At 45.5% G+C, this 17234-nt stretch overlaps 1 non-coding gene across 1 annotated transcript; it reads right to left on the bottom strand.

Annotated features, from left to right (window-relative positions):
* Positions 1-13619: 13619 nt before the first annotated feature.
* Positions 13620-13726, bottom strand: LOC130734797 (small nucleolar RNA R71). Its single transcript, XR_009018139.1, has one exon. It is a non-coding gene; the product is annotated as a small nucleolar RNA R71 (small nucleolar RNA).
* Between the last annotated feature and the right edge of the window lie 3508 nt (positions 13727-17234).

The following is a 17234-nucleotide window of genomic DNA, read 5'->3' as shown; positions in this document are numbered from 1 at the left end:
GTCCTAGGTTTTAAATGCGAATATTAGTCGTGCTATAACTTAAATCGACTTCGATACAATCCTTTGACTTTTCCTGAACTTTCTCCTTCATAAATATATTTCATTTAATAAACTTTCGTTCAGGTTTCCCTTCACATTACATCAACCCTAATCGTGAATAAGAAGTTTATTCACTTATCATAAACTTAAAAACTCGGGCCTTACAAATGCACACAGAAGTTGAGGCACTGACACATTATTTCCAGTCTTTGGATACTGGAGGATAGAGTATGGTAAGGAGGAAGCTTCAGGCGATATATTGTCTTGAAAGCAGTTCACTATGTACTCCTGAGCTTCGGATAAAGTCCAACCACACTCTTAAGTTGAAGGAGAGCAAACCACCCAAGGGTCGAGCAATAGGATCCTTGACTCGTGATCCTTCAGGGTTTGAACATGTTGACATGGAGATCAAAGCAACAAAGAAGGCTTCACAACCAGCAAAGAGGAAGAAGTGTGCGAAGAAGTCTGATACAAGCCATTTCATGTTTCATTTTCCAGCATTTCTCCATCCATATATTCAGACAGTTACAGATGTTGAGGATGATGGTAACTGTGGCTATAGATCCATTGCTGCATTACTGGGGCATTCCGCTGGTGAGGACGGTTGACCTTGGGTTAGGGCAGAGTTGATAGGAGAACTTGAAAAAAATAGGTTCATGTATACTGAGATGTGGTCCAGGAAGATTGTTGATGCCTTACATGCTCGACTCACTCTTCCTCATGGTGAACCGGCCACCTATGATAAATGGATGCAACTGCCAGAGATGGGAACCTTGTGGCAAATAGGTTCCAATTGGTTCTCGTAACCTTATCTGGTATGGGTTGTAATACATACCTTCCACTGAGAGGAGCCGGTCCACCAGATGTGCATCGTGTTATATCTATTGATCATGTGACAAATCACTTTATACAGGTATATTTTGATTAAATACACCAATATTGTATGGTTATCACTAGCTTGTCAAAATATTTTATGGTTATTTTGCATTTGGAAGTTATCTATTTTTATGGTTATTCTCTAAAATGTAGGTCAATTTAACTCCTGGACATCCTATGCCGCCTATTGCTCTCCAATGGCCTAGGTATGTTGATGCTGCCTCCGAGCACTGGCGCGACCCATATGACCTACGTTTAGACATGTACCTTGCAGAATTCCAAGCTTGGCTTGGTCATTTTAGTGGTCACAGGTGGACTATGTGGACATCACCACAGACTGAGTGTTCTTCTATTGTGTAATATTAATTTGTAAACTCTCTATAATATTAATTTGGTTGTTTAGACATGTACCTTAGGTTGTTGTTAAGGATAACTATGTAGACATCACCATAGATTGGCAGGTTAATGCGTGTAATGTTCATTTGACGTTGAATAGTATAGCTCATTTGTCATTTCATTTCATTATCAAGGTCTTGTCATTTTCACTTCATTATGAAGGTCTTGTCATTTCCATCCACTACACGACGAACTAGAACCCTAACATTACTCTCAACCACCAACTCAGACATTACTCTCAACCACCAACCCCAACCACCCTTCCACCAATAAATCTTCTGACCATTCTGCTATAAATCTCTATTGTGTCTTGGCTCTTCTTCTTACTCTTCATCCTCATATTCCTGTATTGTAATTACACACACAATGGAACAAGACCCAAATCCATTCGTCCGCCATTGCAACAATTCTGGCAGCTCTCGTCCTCTCATTCCTGGCCCGGCTGGCGCCATCCAGGCTGCCATATATGCCCGTAGATCCACCCCTAACACACCACTAATTCCAACCCAAGAAGTCGTGAGGCGTGTGCTAGATCACGGATCAACCGAAACCGATCCTGATTTCAACTCAACTGCTTGGCTGTCAGCCCTGCAAGAGTGAGGATTTGCCACTCCGCTGGGCTCTCTGACAACGAACGTTGAGAGGGTGGAGAATGTTGTTGCTGTTATCAAATCTTGCACTCCCAATGGTTTCGGAGATGCGAAAGTTACCCTCAAGGTATGTCGTGTCCTTGCTTTTGTCCCCCTTGCTTTTGTCCCCCTTTTCTAACTCTAACCGTTTCTTGCTTATGACCCCATGGGTACTGTTGATGCTAGCATCCATCGCAAGGCCTTTACCCACAGTGAATTTGCGAATGACATAACAGTTGGATCTGTTCTGGTTCTCCAAAAGGTCTATCCTCTAGACTAGAAACATTAAACTTGCTTCATTTTGGACAACTATGCATGGTTTGGTTTGATTAAAGTATGCAATTTACTTGCAGGTTGCTGTGTTTGCACCTAGATGAAGTGTTTGTTATCTTAATATAACATTGCCCATCATATTCAAGGTATTTCCAAAGGATTGCGGACCCCATGACTTCATCGATATCATAGATGACTAATTTTGTTTTATGTGTTGCTTCTGTTTAATTTGGTTGTGTAACCTTTTAACTGATTGTCATGAATGTTTTATGTACCATTACATGTTTTGGATTATTTATGTTGTCGTTGTTACTGTTTTTTTCATTATAAGAGTCATAATATTAAGACTAAAAATATAAAACATGTAAATAAAAAGAGTCAAGAGTCATAACATAAAGAGTCTCATATACATAACAAGGGATCCCACACAACAGGAGTAGTAAAATCATCCTCCCCGACCCCGACCCCTACGACCTCTAGGTCCACGAGCTCTACCTCCACGAGCACCCTCTCCAGGATCACCCTCTCCACGAGCTCTTCCTCCACGGGCTTCGCCTCCACGAGCTCAGCCTCCCGCAGCTGCGGCTCCTCGAATAGCAGAAAAGGCAACTCCCTGGGTACCAACGAAGGAACTCCGTCGAAAGAGGTCGAGCGCCCTCTCAGTGAGGAGTCGGGGCTGTGTGCCTTCTGCAAGAGCACCTGGCACCTCAAGTGACTGCTCCAACAACTCCACACCCCTACGTATAGCAGACTGCAAAAAAATAATATACAAAAAAAAATGTCATTAACAATAATCCCAATTGGATGGATAAAAATAATATACAAGTTTAGAATCCAAACTTACCACGACACTAAGCTCCTCCCTCCTATCCTCAGGGATGATGAATACATGGGACACTCTGCTATACCACCTCATGTAACCCTCCACCGCCTCTCCCGGATATGTAGCAGGGATCCCCTAAGGGCGGAGGTGCGGCTCAAACTCAGCATAGGCAGCATCTGCGGTCTCAGCAAGGGACCCCGTCGTCTGGATCTTAAAGGGGTGTCGAGGGATGTCCTGTATGTACCCAAACTGGCGCATAACCCTCTTTGGTAGATGTCGGCTCACAGACCGGCCGTAAGGTGTCCTGATGTAGCCGAAATAGAGGGCCTTGGGATCCCGCGGTCGAACAGCCCGATGGTCCTCAAATGGGGTCCATGTGATATCATCCAATGTAAGCTCATCCAGCATGACTCGTCTCTCATCGAGTCCGGAATGCGCGATCCGGGACGTGGACCACCGCTGCGCCCTAGGCTGGTCCTGTGTGTAGCCGGGTACCTCCGTCCTGATAATGACGCTGCTGGATATGTACTCATACGCCCATGACAGCAAGAGGGAGGTGAACCCTTTGATCTGGGCTGTCTTCCTGCGGGACGCACGACTAAGCTGTTCGTACAACGATGCCAGCGCAATCGCACCCCACGCGTACTCCGACACGCGACCGAGGTCCTCCAGCATCCCGATCCAGTAGACAGTAGTGTGGTAACCCCCACTCTTCCTGGCAAAGAAGGTGGCACCAAGCTGGTTCACCAGCCAGATCCTAGCAGCATCCTCATAGCGGAGCTCTACAATGAAATGAATTAAGTTAACAGTTATTAATAATACGCTAAAAATAAATACAACTTAATAAAGTAATGATTAAGACATACCATCCAAAGTAGACGTATACATGTCCTTCATAGTAAGGAACCAGATATTCTGGCCACCAGCCGCCTCAAACTCAACAAGATAATCAGCAGCAGATCCTCCCACGAGCTGGGCGCAGAGCGCTGCACACTTATCTCGGTCCCCCTGCCCGGTGTGTAGAACCTCGACCCCGTGGGAAGATGGAGAAGAGCCGACACGTCGTCCAGGGTGATAGTCATCTCCCCGAACGGCATGTGGGAGCTACTCGTCTCCTCATGTCATCTCTCAACAAGGGCTAGTATGAGAGGTGGGTCTGTCTCCGGTAACCCGCACCAAGGCAGGTGATACAAACCCGTCTGCTGCAGCAGCTGTCGCACATGTGTATGGGCCTCTGAATCGCCATCACAGGGGAGGTTCCATACCTTCCCCCCAACAGTGGCCACCCTCAGTGTCCGACGGTCATCGTACCGTGGGTCTGTGCGTAGAAGTGCCTGCCATGTCCAAGGAGCCTTGTGGTCGGGATAATGCGCAAGAAGCGACAAATCCTCAGGCCCCCAGGAAACGATGCCATCCTCTGGATGAGGTCATCCACACCGCCCTGTTCCCCCTCCTCTGGCACGACATCAACAGCATCAATCTCCTCCTGGAGAATAAGAGGCTCCTCATCCTCACCACTAGCCTCAGAAGAAGACTCCTCGCCACTAGGCTTAGAAGAAGACTCCTCGCCAGATGTCTCCTGACGAGGTAACTCAGCCATCGGAGACAACGGAGTAGCTAACGGAGCCCCGGCCGGAGTAGCAGATGGAGCTAGTAGAAGCATGTCGCGACCTCTTCCTCCCGGCCTTCATTCTCGCAAAACATTTGAGTCATAATAAGTAAAGCATTTTCACATATGAGCATATCATTTGAGTCATTTTCCTACTTAATCCGGAAATTTCCAACCAATCATTTAGCAACTAACGATATCAAAAGGAAAATATTGAGAATTAACAAAAAGGACAACTTGTAAGTTCTAACTCAACCGTCATTTCTATATCAAGACTCTAAAACTCTAGTTATTTTGAAGTACCAAAATAGCAACATTGCATGTGAATGTGATTAACAATTTCTAGTTGTGTTAAGGTCAATTTAAGAACTAATCCACTATCAATCCACTACCAAGCATTGTGCAAAAACTTTAAAAGCAACCATCATCACTAGCAAACAAAAACAAGAAACAACTTTCCTAATTACCAAACATGAAGAAGATGAAACTCAAATCTATCTTGATCTTTTCCAATTCTCAACAAATCAACAAAGGTTAAATACAAATAAATTTGAAATTAGAAAACCTGCACTGTCATATCGGAAAATCATTTTCCATTATCATATCGGAAAATCATTTTCCATTATCATATTGGAAAATGATTTTCCGATATTACAGTGAACCCATGCAGACCCAAATCGCGCCCCACTCTTGCCCATACTCATTTCATGCAATTTCAGTCAACAAAACACAACAAAACCTACCTCTAATCATCAATCAACTACCCTAGTGTTCACTCATTCACCTAATTCAAACTTGAAATGTGAGAATCATAGAAAATCAAAACTTACCTTTTGAATGTAATGGAATGGGTCTTTGAGGGAGCTTTGATGATGATTAGAACGGAGCTTTGAGGGAGATTGAAGTGGTGGAACCGGATTTTGGGAGAGATTGAAGAGGGTGCGATTTGGGGAGGGAAATTTGGGTTTTGAAATTCTGGGTTTCAAAACCCAAACTGTCGTGTTTATATGTTTTAAACACGATCGGTAAATGATTACCCGTTATAGTGTCGGGTAATCATTTACCGTTATTAATCAACTGAGTTTCTGGTAATTTCGCCCCTTCAGGTGGGGCGGGGGGCCTAATGGGGTGGGGTCCAAATCCCCCACGATACAGAGGAATGCCGCGATTTGCTGCGCCCGGTGGAGCGATTAATAATGGTAGAACCAACCAGACCTCAGAGGGATCGAGCCTTAACGAATAAGGAGGTGAGCACGATTGCAGGAGGATTCGGTGGAGCTAGAGTTACTAGTGCAGCAAGGAAGCGATACGCAAGGGCGGTGAACGCGGTCACAGAGACTCCTTTTGGTTTTTCACACCCGGACATTAGATTTTCGTCCGTGGACTTCCGCGGAATAAAGCCACATCTGGGTGATCCGATATTGGTCCCACTGCGTGTCAACCAACTCAATGTTTAGCGAGTGTTGCTGGATCAAGGAAGTTCGGCGGAAATCATTTACGGTGATGCGTTTGAACGTTTTGGTTTGAGAGAAGAAGACCTCACTCCCTACGCGAGAACTCTTGTGGGGTTCGTAGGCGAGCAAGTATGGGTCAGGGGCGTTCTCGACCTTGATACTACATTTGGTGAATTTGACAACGCCAAAACATTGAAGGTGAGATACCTAATCCTGGGGGCGGTGGGATCCTACAACATGATAATCGGCCGGAACACCTTGAATCGTCTGTGCATCGTGATCTCAATAGCACATCTGGCGGTTAAGTATCCGTTACCAAATGGGCGAATCGGAAGAGTTGTCGTGGACTAGAAGAGTGCAAGGGAATGCTATTGCAACGCGGTGGAACGATAAGGGAAAAAGAGTGCTTCGACAGGACACCGATGCAACGAGGTCGACGTGCCGGAGGAAGACCTAGATCCGAGAGGCGAGAGGCGAGTCAACAAGCCCACGCCGATCGAAGAAACTAAGGAATTGAAGTTTGGCGAGAAAATCCTCAAAATTGGAACCAGGTTGACTGAGAATCAAGAACAAAGGTTATCAAAACTGTTAGGTGAAAATCTGGATCTTTTTGCTTGGAGTCACAAAGACATGCCTGGAATAGACCCAAACTTCATTTGCCACATGCTGGCATTAAATCCCGGCGTCAAACCAATAACCCAGACGCGCCGGCTAATGGGCGATGAAAAGGAAAAAGCGATTCCACAAGAGGTTAACAAATTGCTGGCGGCAGACTTTATTCGAGAAATCAAATACCCGACATGGCTGGCGAACATGGTGATAGTGAAAAAGGCAAATGGAAAATGGCGCATGTGTGTGGACTACACAGATCTGAACAAAGCGTGTCCTAAAGATTCTTACCCGTTGCCGAGCATCGACAAGTTGGTGGATGGGGCGTCCGGGAATGAGCTGCTAAGTCTGATGGATGCCTATTCAGGGTATCACCAAATAAAGATGCACCCGTCGGACGAGGACAAGACAACCTTCATGACCGCCAGAGTGAATTATTGTTATCAAACGATGCCTTTTGTATTAAAGAATGCCGGGGCGACATACCAACGGCTGATGGATAGGGTTTTTGAAGATCAAGTGGGAAGGAACATGGAGGTTTACGTCGATGACATGATCGTAAAGTCGGTTTTAGGAACCAATCATCATGAAGACTTGTCTGAAGCTTTTGACAGACTCCGAAAGCATAATATGAGACTCAATCCGGAAAAAATGTTCTTTTGGGATACAAGGTGGGAAGCTCTTAGGCTTTATGATAACATCAAGGGGAATTGAAATCAATCCGGATAAGTGCAAAGAAATTTAGGAAATGAAGAGCCCAAGCAGTGTGAAAGAGGTGCAGCGCCTGACGGGGCGGATCGTGGCCCTTTCCAGGTTTCTCCCTCATTCGGGTGACAAGTCAGCCCCGTTCTTTAAATGTCTCAAGAAAAACACAGCTTTTGAGTTGAGTCCAGAATGCGAGGAAGCCTTCAATCGCCTTAAGGAGATATTGTCTGCACCGCCCGTTCTATCGAAGCCCATTCAAGGTTTCGCTATACATTTGTATTTCTCCGTCAGCGACCACGCAATCAGCTCAGTAATTCTTCAAGAAATAGATGGTGAACAAAAAATAGTTTACTTTGTAAGCCACACGCTCCAGGGGGCGGAAGTTAGATACCAAAAAATAAAGAAAGCGGATCTCGCCAAACTCGTTGCCGCCAGGCGCCTAAGGCCTTACATCCAAAGCTTCCAGGTTAAAGTAAGAACTGACCTACCTTTGAGACAGGTGCTACAGAAGCCGGACTTATCAGGAAGGCTCGTCGCGTGGTCTGTGGAACTATTAGAGTATGGTTTGCAGTACGACAAGAGGGGAAAATTTGGGGCACAGGCTTTAGTTGATTTTGTGATAGAATTAACACCAAAAGTTAGAGAAAGGGTAAACACGTAGTGGACGCTTTTCGTTGATGGGTCATCGAATGAGAGCGGGAGTGGAGCGGGGGTCACGCTGCAGGGGCCTGGGGAGTTAGTCCTAGAGCAATCTCTAAGGTTTCAGTTTAAGGCTAGTAATAATCAGGCAGAATATGAAGCTTTAATTGCAGGTTTGAAGTTGGCTATCGAGGTTCAGATCGATAGTTTGTTGGTAAGGAGAGATTCGCTGTTGGTGGCAAACCTAGTGAGTGAAGTGTTCTAGGTGAAAGAGCCGACCTTGATGAAGTATCTAGAGCGCGTTAAGCTCCTGATTAGTCGATTGAAGGAGGTAGTGGTCGAGTTCGTGCCGAGAACACAGAATCAAAGGGCAGACGCCCTGGCGAAACTAGCAAGCACTCGGAAGCCCGGAAATAATCAGAGTGTGATTCAGGAGACACTCGCCAATCCAAGCATAGAAGGGGAACTGGTGGCCTCTGTTGACTGCCAAAACACTTGGATGGACCCTATCTTGGATATCTTGGCTGGAGAGCCAAGTAGGGTAATGAAGTACAAAAAGAGTAAAGGTGAGAAGCAGGGCATTATACACTACTTGATGGGACGCTTTTCCGAAGGGGATTCAGCTCGCCCCTCTTAAGGTGTCTCCCACCCGGTAAGTACGAGAGCGTTATGGCGGAGGTTCACGGGGGGGGGGGGGGTTTGCGCCAGTCACATAGGAGGGAGATCCCTAGCGAGCAAGGTTCTTAGGGCAGGATTTTACTGACCCACGATAAGGAAAGACTGTGCGGAATTTGTAAAGAGATGCGAAAAAGTGTCAAATGTTCGCAGACTTGCCCAAGGCCCAGCCAGAGCAGCTAGCCACGGTCAGCTCGCCATGGCCTTTCGCCATGTGGGGAGTTGACCTCGTCGGACTTTCCCAACCGCCAGGTCACAGATGAAGTTCATCCTCGTGGCGGTGGACTACTTCACAAAGTGGGTGGAAGCCGAGCCCCTAGCAAGCATTACTGCAGGCAAGACCGTAAACTTTTGCTGGAAGAAAATCGTGTGCCGGTTTGGGGTCCCGAGGGCAATTGTCTCAGATAATGGAACGCAGTTTGCAAGTAATCAGGCGAGGGAATTCTGTGAAGAGATGGGTATCTAGAGAAGATTATCTTCAGTGGAGCATCCCCAGACGAATAGGCAGACAAAATCAGCTAATAAGGTGAATTTGCAGGGTTTAAAGCGTCGACTTTTTGAAGAAAAGGGACCTTGGTTGGACGAACATCCGGTGGTGATCTGGTCCTATAACACAACACAACATTCGACAATAGGGGAGGCCCCTTTTAGGATGACATATGGCGCGGACGCCATGCTGCCCGCGGAGATAGACAACAACTCTTGGAGGATGGCACCGCAGTTTGAAGGCGAGAACCCTTCCAACATGGCGGTAGAACTAGACTTGTTATCTGAAACGCAGGACGAGGCTCGTATCAGAGAGGTTGCAATAAAGCAGCGAGCTGCAACGAAATATGACACGAAGGTTCGCCCAAGGGCGATGCAGGAGGGGGACTTGGTGCTTAAGAAGCGAACCAGGAACACGGGAAACAAGCTAAACTCAATTTGGGAGGGCCCTTACAGGATTTTGAAGGTATTGGGGAAGGGGGCCTATCACCTAGAAAGCTTAGATGGGAGGCGGGAGCCACGGTCTTGGAATGCGGCGAGTCTGAGGTACTATTACAGTTGAAGCTTAAGAGAAAGCCCAACTTGGTGCAAGGGCGAGCGGCTGAGTGTGGCTCACGAAGAACTGATGGACTAAAAACAAAGACACGCTCTTGTTCTCCATCTCGGGAGTTTGTTGGCAAATAACGCCTACATAGTAAATGGCAGACAACACCTAAATAGTAAAAACAAAGACACGTTCTTGTTCTCCATCTCGGGAGTTTGTTGACTATAACGTCTGATTGAAAATACAAAAATTGTATCCAGCCATTTCAATCACACTGAATTGCAGCAAGAGCTAGGTGGGAAAATTTCCCTGAAGGTGGCGATCCCAGCACGACCTTGATGTCCGGGGATCGCTCCGGAAAAGCCGACGCAACTTGCCGTCACTCGTCGGTGATGTGTGCGGATAAGCTTCTTATCCACAAAACCTCTCCGAAATATGGGCGAGCGAACCTAACTAGGCTAAGTCTCGGGCAACCTATATGGCCATTGGGACCCGAGCGACTATAAGGTCTCGCCAAGCAAAGCTGGCCAGGCCACGCCTGATCTTACGGGAAATATGGTGTGAACAAAAGTCATAGTTAAACCCAGCACACCTCCAATGTCGTTGAACGTAATTCAGAAACAAAAAAAACTGAAAGGGGGTGCGGGAGAGAGCGAGAAAAACGTGGGGAAGCGTTAAAACAGACGTAGGAAGTAAAACTTACCTCGTCAATTTAAAGATGAAAGTACGACGATAATAATTGAACAAAGTAAAAAGAAGCGGCACTACAATTATTCAAAGTAAATTAACACATTATATCTTCTTCTCTTGTTCCACAACATCCCCGAGATAGACTTCAGCGACTTCCAAGGAGTCTTCCGGACCCTCTAACCCAGCAGGAATAACCCTTTTAAAAACACCCACCAACCCCGGGAGAATTAGGGGCCGAGGGACCGAGGGTCACCATGACATGCGAAGGAATCGGCGGACGGATGGAAGAGGGCGATCGCTGACCTTCCGCCACAGTTACGGGGCGAGGAGCATTTGGCGTCTGGGAAGCATTAACCTCGCCAAGATGGGCGGACACCGAGGGGTCGCAAGCGCTGTCCACAACAACAGAATCAGGCGTGACGAACCCTCCGCCTGTGCCGGTCAAAAGAGTGGTTTGAGAGTTTGACTCGCCCACTTTACTCCTCTTGGGTGAGCAGGCGCTCACTGGTGAACTTTGTCTTTTTCCTCCGACTTGGACCGGAGAGGGCGCCTTGACGTTCCCTGAAGTGAAGGCCTTCAGCAGATCGGGGGTGGAAAACTTCATGGTTCCTGCAGAGTAAAGGGAAAAGTTGTTAGTGACAAAAATACTAAGAGGGAAGCTCGAAGGTGACGTTTAGAGGGGAAACCTAATCGAGGGAATAGTTTGGAGCCTGGAGAGGCGTCGTGCAATTCAGCGCAACTGAGGCGGAGATGCTGAGACAGGACCCCAAAGGCAAAATTTTCTCCGGAAAAGGGAAATGCCTTAGGGGGATCAGCCATGGACTTTGGACATTGGGTCCAGTAAAGCGGAAAGAGGGCTTTCCCTCCTTTCTGCGTGAATGCCGAGGGGTAGGAGGGGTGAACAATGTCCCGGAAGTACCGATGGGCCAAGTAGGAGTTGGAATCAACTTGGAATGGAATAAATTGTTCTCGACCCGGCCGGGGCGCCAGAGTAACCCAGCTGTGGGACCCCAGGGATCGAGAATCAACTTCAAAGAAAAAGGAAAAAAAGGGAAGGGAAGGCGCTACATCGACACTACTGCAGAGGATTTCAAAACACCTCGCATAGACCTAGGCGTGGGGGTGAAGTTGACAAGGGGAAACGTTGATGATGACCCTATTTTAGTAGTGTTTTTAGGGTCATTTCTTTGGTTGTTTTGAGTCTTTTTGTTGAGTCTCATGTAGTGTTTCATGCATTCTCATGCATTTTTATTCTTTTCTTTAGTTTTTATTTCGTTTTGGTAATTTAGTAGTTTTTTAGGTAGTTTTCTTGCATTTTAAGTAAAGTTTAGGACTTGCATGGTTTTGTTGTGTTTTATGAGGGACTTCTTGTGCTAATGAGCTCTTGGAACTTCTAGAATCTTCCTTTTCTTTTTGGTTAGGTTTGGAGTGCAGAAACTGAAGGAGAAGGAAGGCCAAGGGGCATGGAATTGATGAAGAACTTAAAGAGAATTGAAAAGAGGAGTTTCAGAAGCCAAAAAGTCATTTTCAGGCGAGCTAGAGCGCCTAGGCGCTGGGAGTGGGCGCCTAGGCGCCAATAGGGTCAGAGAGCATGTTTTTCAACATGCAATTGGCGCTCAGGCGCTCTGAATTGGCGCCTGAGCGCCCAGTTTCGTTTGTTTTGCCTATAAATAAGGCTTAGGCCAATTTCTTTGATACATTTTTGTCATTTCACTCATTTTTGATCAAGTTTTGAGAGCTGAGGAGAGCTTTGGGACCAAGGGAGGTTTCCAACTTGTATTTCTTCTCAGGTTTTCTTTACATTTCCTTTATGAATTCACTAGCCATGAGTGGCTAGTTCTTTTTTTGCTTTGGGTTAAGAGATTCTATGAAATTTTAGTTGTTAAATCCTATCTCTATGCATGAGTCTTGATTCAATCTTGTATTTCAATTCCTTATTGCATGCTTAGCTTTGGTGCACCTTTGCTATAGGCTAGATTATAGTAGAATGGAAATTTGTTATGATTTAAGGACATGAATTGGAATAGATCCTTCTATACTTGCTTCTAGGAATAGAGTGAGGGTAGGGTTTTGTTGGCCTGAATAATTATGCTATCATACCTCTTATGAATGATTAAGTACGCAAGGAATTGGGCTTAACTTTCAATTTGAGAGAATTACTTTTATGAGGAATCAACTAGTAAGTACATAGGCTATAACAACAAGAGTGGAATCAAGGATTCACATGCATAGGATAGGTGGACTAAAATGGATTAGATGATCAAACACCCAAGGCAATTTCCCATCATTTGTTATTTACATCATTATCAACATTGCTCTCTTGCAAAACTTTTGTCACAATCACCCAAAACCAATTACTGAATTTTACTGTTTTAAGAACTTGCAAACTCTAGGCTTAAATCAATAATTCTCACTCACAATCCCTGTGGTTCGATAATTTAAAACCCGGAGGTATTCGTGCACTTGCGAATTGACCAACAAGTTTTTGGCGCCGTTGCCGGGGATTGTTTGTGGTTTTCGGTTTAAGTTAAAGAGTTTGTTTGTTTGTTTTACTAAGCATTGCATTGAATAGGTGTTACTAACCTTTTCTCTGTTTTTGTGATTTCAGTTTATGCACAGTAGGCTTGGCACGGATCCATTGCTGTTTGATCCGGAGCCTGAACGTACTCTTCGCCGTCGTCGAGCCCAACAAAGGCTTGAAGCCATGGCTGCTCAAATGACGGAAGAGGAGATGCAAGCCCACATTGAAGAAAGAGTGAATGAGGCTCTTGCTCAAAGACTCCAAGAGCAAGAATTGGAGAATGCCAATCGTTCTCTCAGAGACCTCACCTCGGCTTCCATGAGCTACGATTATCCGGGCAGCATAGTTTCCCCCGATGGCACGGGAAACTTTGAGCTGAGGCCAGCATTCATCAACTTGGTGAGCCAAAATCAGTATGGTGGAGGTGCTCTTGAAGATCCTCATGCACACATGGAGCGGTTTATCCGCAATTGCAACACCTACAGAGTTCAGAATGTTTCAGCGGACACAATCTGCTTGAGTTTGTTCCCTTTTTCATTGAGGGATACTGCTGAAGAGTGGTTGAATTCACAGCCCCAAGGTAGCATTACATCTTGGGAAGACTTGGCTGAGAAGTTCACCACAAGGTTTGTTCCAAGAGCCCTCTTGAGAAAACTCAAGAATGACATCATGACTTTTACTCAATCCACCGATGAGAATCTCTATGAAGCTTGGGAGAGGTTCAAGAAGCTCTCGAGGAGGTGTCCTCAACATAACCTTACTCAAGCTGAGCAAGTAGCAAAGTTCTATGATGGTCTCCAATATTCTTCGAGGTTTGGTCTGGATGCGGCTTCAAGTGGAGAGTTCGATGCCTTACTTCCACAAGTGGGGTATGAGCTGATTGAAAAGATGGCTATAAGAGCCATGAACTCTTATAATGATCGCCAAGCCCGAAGAGGAGTCCTTGAGGTTGAAGCTTATGATCAACTTATGGCCTCCAACAAGAAACTCTCCAAGCAAATGAATGAGATTCAAAATCAGATGAAGACTACCAAGATTGGTAGTCGAGTTGCCAAGGTGGAGTGCGTGACTTGTGGAGGGCCACATGACAGCGAAGAATGCACAGAGACTAGACCGGAGGAGGAAGTGAAAGCTATGGGTCAAGCTCGGAATGACCCATTTTCAAACACTTACAATCCAGGATGGAGGAATCACCCTAATTTTTCTTGGAGGCAGGGTAATAATGGGCAAGGAAATGGTTTTCAAAGACAATTTCCTAGCCAAGGATTCCAAGGCCAAAGCTCAAGACAACCTCAAGAGCGAGGAGAAGGTGAAGGTAGTGGTTCCAAGAAGAGCTTAGAAGAGTTGGTGGAAAATTTCATCAACCGGACGGAGAACAATTACAAGAATCAAGAGGCGGCTATCAAAAATCTTGAGAATCAATTTGGCCAGCTGGCCAAGCAAATAGCCGAGAGACCTCAAGGTAAATTTCCTTCCGACACTATCCCCAATCCTAAGCAAGAGAATGCCTCTGTTGTAGCCACTAGAAGTGGGAGAGTGATGAATGAATTGAAGAAAAAAACAGAGGGAGAAAAGAGAGAGGAGATAGTGGGAGAAGAAGTAGTCGTACCTATTAAGGTGAGAGAGAAAGTTGAGCTTACTCCTGAAACTAGCAAGGTTCCGTTCCCTAAAGCATTGGCTAAGAAGAGCTTAGATAAAAAGTTTTCAAAATTTGTTGAAGTTTTCAAAAAGCTCCACATTAGTATTCCGTTTGCCGATGCTTTGGAACAAATGCCTATTTATGCTAAGTTTATGAAGGATATTCTGCATAAGAGAAGAAGGTTGAAGGGAGTAGATGAGACGGTGTTGATGACGGTGGAATGTAGTGCTATTTTGCAGCAGAAGATGCCGAAGAAAAGAAGGGACCCCGGAAGTTTCACTATTCCGGTGGAAATTGAAGGCATGGCGGAGGTGGAAGCCTTGTGTGATCTTGGAGCGAGCATCAATTTGATGCCGCTCACCATGTTTGAGAGGCTTAACCTAGGAGAGGTTACCCCAACCATGCTCTCCTTGCAAATGGTGGATCGATCCCTCAAGACTCCATATGGGATTGTGGAGGATGTAATGGTGCGGGTGGACAAGTATGTGTTCCCCGTGGACTTTGTTGTGCTTGATATGGAGGAGGATGAGAAGATTCCTTTCATTCTTGGTCGACCTTTCTTAGCTACTGGTAGAGCTAAGATTGATGTTGACAAGGGTCACCTCATTCTCCGTGTTGGTAAGGAAAAGGTACGATTTTCTGTTTTTAATCCTATGATTGAGACTAACCATGACAATGACTTTGTCTGTGATGTGATTAGAAGCAGGTCAAAGGTTTCAGAAGAGACCCCCAAAGTTAATGCCCAAATTGATGAGTTCCATCCGGCTCTCATCAAGCTTGTTAATGGTAACAAGTATGGGGGGTCCAAGTATGAGAACTTACATGCTCATATGGTGAAGTTTACCCAAGCTAGCACCCTTGCTAAGATTGAGGGCGTTTCAAGTGATGAAGTGAAGATTAAACTCTTCCCTCATTCTTTGACAAGGGAGGCTAGAGCTTGGTTTGATGAGCAAGAGGACATTGCCTCATAGGAGGATTTACTCCAGAGGTTTTGTGCAAGGTTTCTTCCTTGCACTTGTGGTAAGTTAATCAATGGAAAGGAATTTCCTTCCTAACACCATCGGAAGGAGAGTCCACCTAGGACTATAACTTAGGGCTAGATGGGAGACAACCCATTCTTTTTATTTTATTATTTTCTATCTTTTAATTTTGTAGTATTTTAGGTGTTTATTTTCAAAAAAAAAAAAGAAAAAAGTAAAAATTTTTGTGGAAAAACTGGGTTGAGCGCCTAGGCGCCAATTCATGGGCGCCTAGGCGCCAATTAGTGGCAGAGGCACTGCCTCTGGCACTGGTGTGAGCGCCTGAGCGTTCCCCTCGAGCGCTCGAGCGCTCCTGTTCGTATTTTTGCTTACATTTTGGGTTTTAAAACCCCAACCTTTTCATTTTCCCACTCTTTACTCCCATTCCTTCATAAAAAACGCACCCCACTCTCTCCAAACCCCATTTCCACTTCTCATTTCTCACTTGCACACACTTTGGCTCTCCCATTTGCTTCCAAGTTCTGCATTGTTTCAAGTTCCTTTCACTTGCACCCACTCACTCTCAAGTCAAGGTAAGTTCCAACTTTCACCTTCCTTCATTTTTGTTCATGGGATTTGCAATGCATGATGACAAGGGGGTTTGGGTGAGTGATTTGTGTTAATGCAAGTTGGGTTTGGGTTGTATATACTCATTGGAGGTTGATTTTGTGTTTAATTAGAAAGGGGTTGTAAATTTGTGAGGAATGGGTAGTTAGGATTTTGTGGATTAGTTTAGTTTAGCTTTTGCTTATAAGGTGTTTGATAGAATGCCTCAATGGGTTCTCTTAGTCGATTTTTGGCAAGTGCTTGTGGTAGTCTTTCTTTCTTCGCCAAAATCACTAAGAAACTTGTTGGGTGCTCTTAGGTTGTTCTTTATTTTTATTTTTGTACAAAGTTTCTCCTATCATTTCTTTTTATTTTTTTGAACTAACGTTTCTAACGTTTGTGGCTTGTGTTTGGGCTAACAACTTTGCAGATGCCTGTGAAAAGAGCAAGAACCAACACAAGAGCTGCAGCTTCTTCCTCCACCTCCCGGAGTTTTGATCGCTCCCGCTTCCTATCAGCGATTAAGGAGGAGTTTTACCGAGCTCACCTAGCACACAAGGAGTGTGTGAAGGAGCGGGGAGTTTTGTATCGGGAGGGAAGGAGAGACCTCTTGGGCATGCAAGAAGCCATGGAAATTAGGAGGTGGAAGAATTGGGTCAACCCCATTCCGTTTGCTTGTGAAGTCATGGTTAGGGAGTTCTACGCGAACACCTACTGTGACAATCAAGAGGACAGGTCCAGGCCACCGGTGAATTCATCTTGGTTCAGGGGAGATGTGATTGACTACAATCCAGCAGTCATTCGCAGGCATCTTGGTCTCCTCACGGAGGACCAAGAGAGGGAGCTTTTCCCCGAGAAGGCCACTTATCATGAGCTCTTAAAGGAGAAGTCACCGGAGATCTTGGAAGACATGAAGGCAGTGATTGTTAGGCCTGGGCGGGACTGGGAAGCAGTTGATGATGAGATTATTTTTGTGAGGAGAAAGGACATGACACCGCTGGCTAGAGTTTGGGCTGAATTTTTGCAGGATTCCCTCATTCCTAGCTCTAACAAATCTGAAGT

Source organism: Lotus japonicus, chromosome 1 (assembly GCF_012489685.1).
Source record: "Lotus japonicus ecotype B-129 chromosome 1, LjGifu_v1.2".
Taxonomy (NCBI): domain Eukaryota; kingdom Viridiplantae; phylum Streptophyta; class Magnoliopsida; order Fabales; family Fabaceae; genus Lotus; species Lotus japonicus.
The sequence above is the reverse complement of the archived record's forward strand: the minus strand, read 5'-3'. Positions and strand labels throughout refer to the sequence as shown.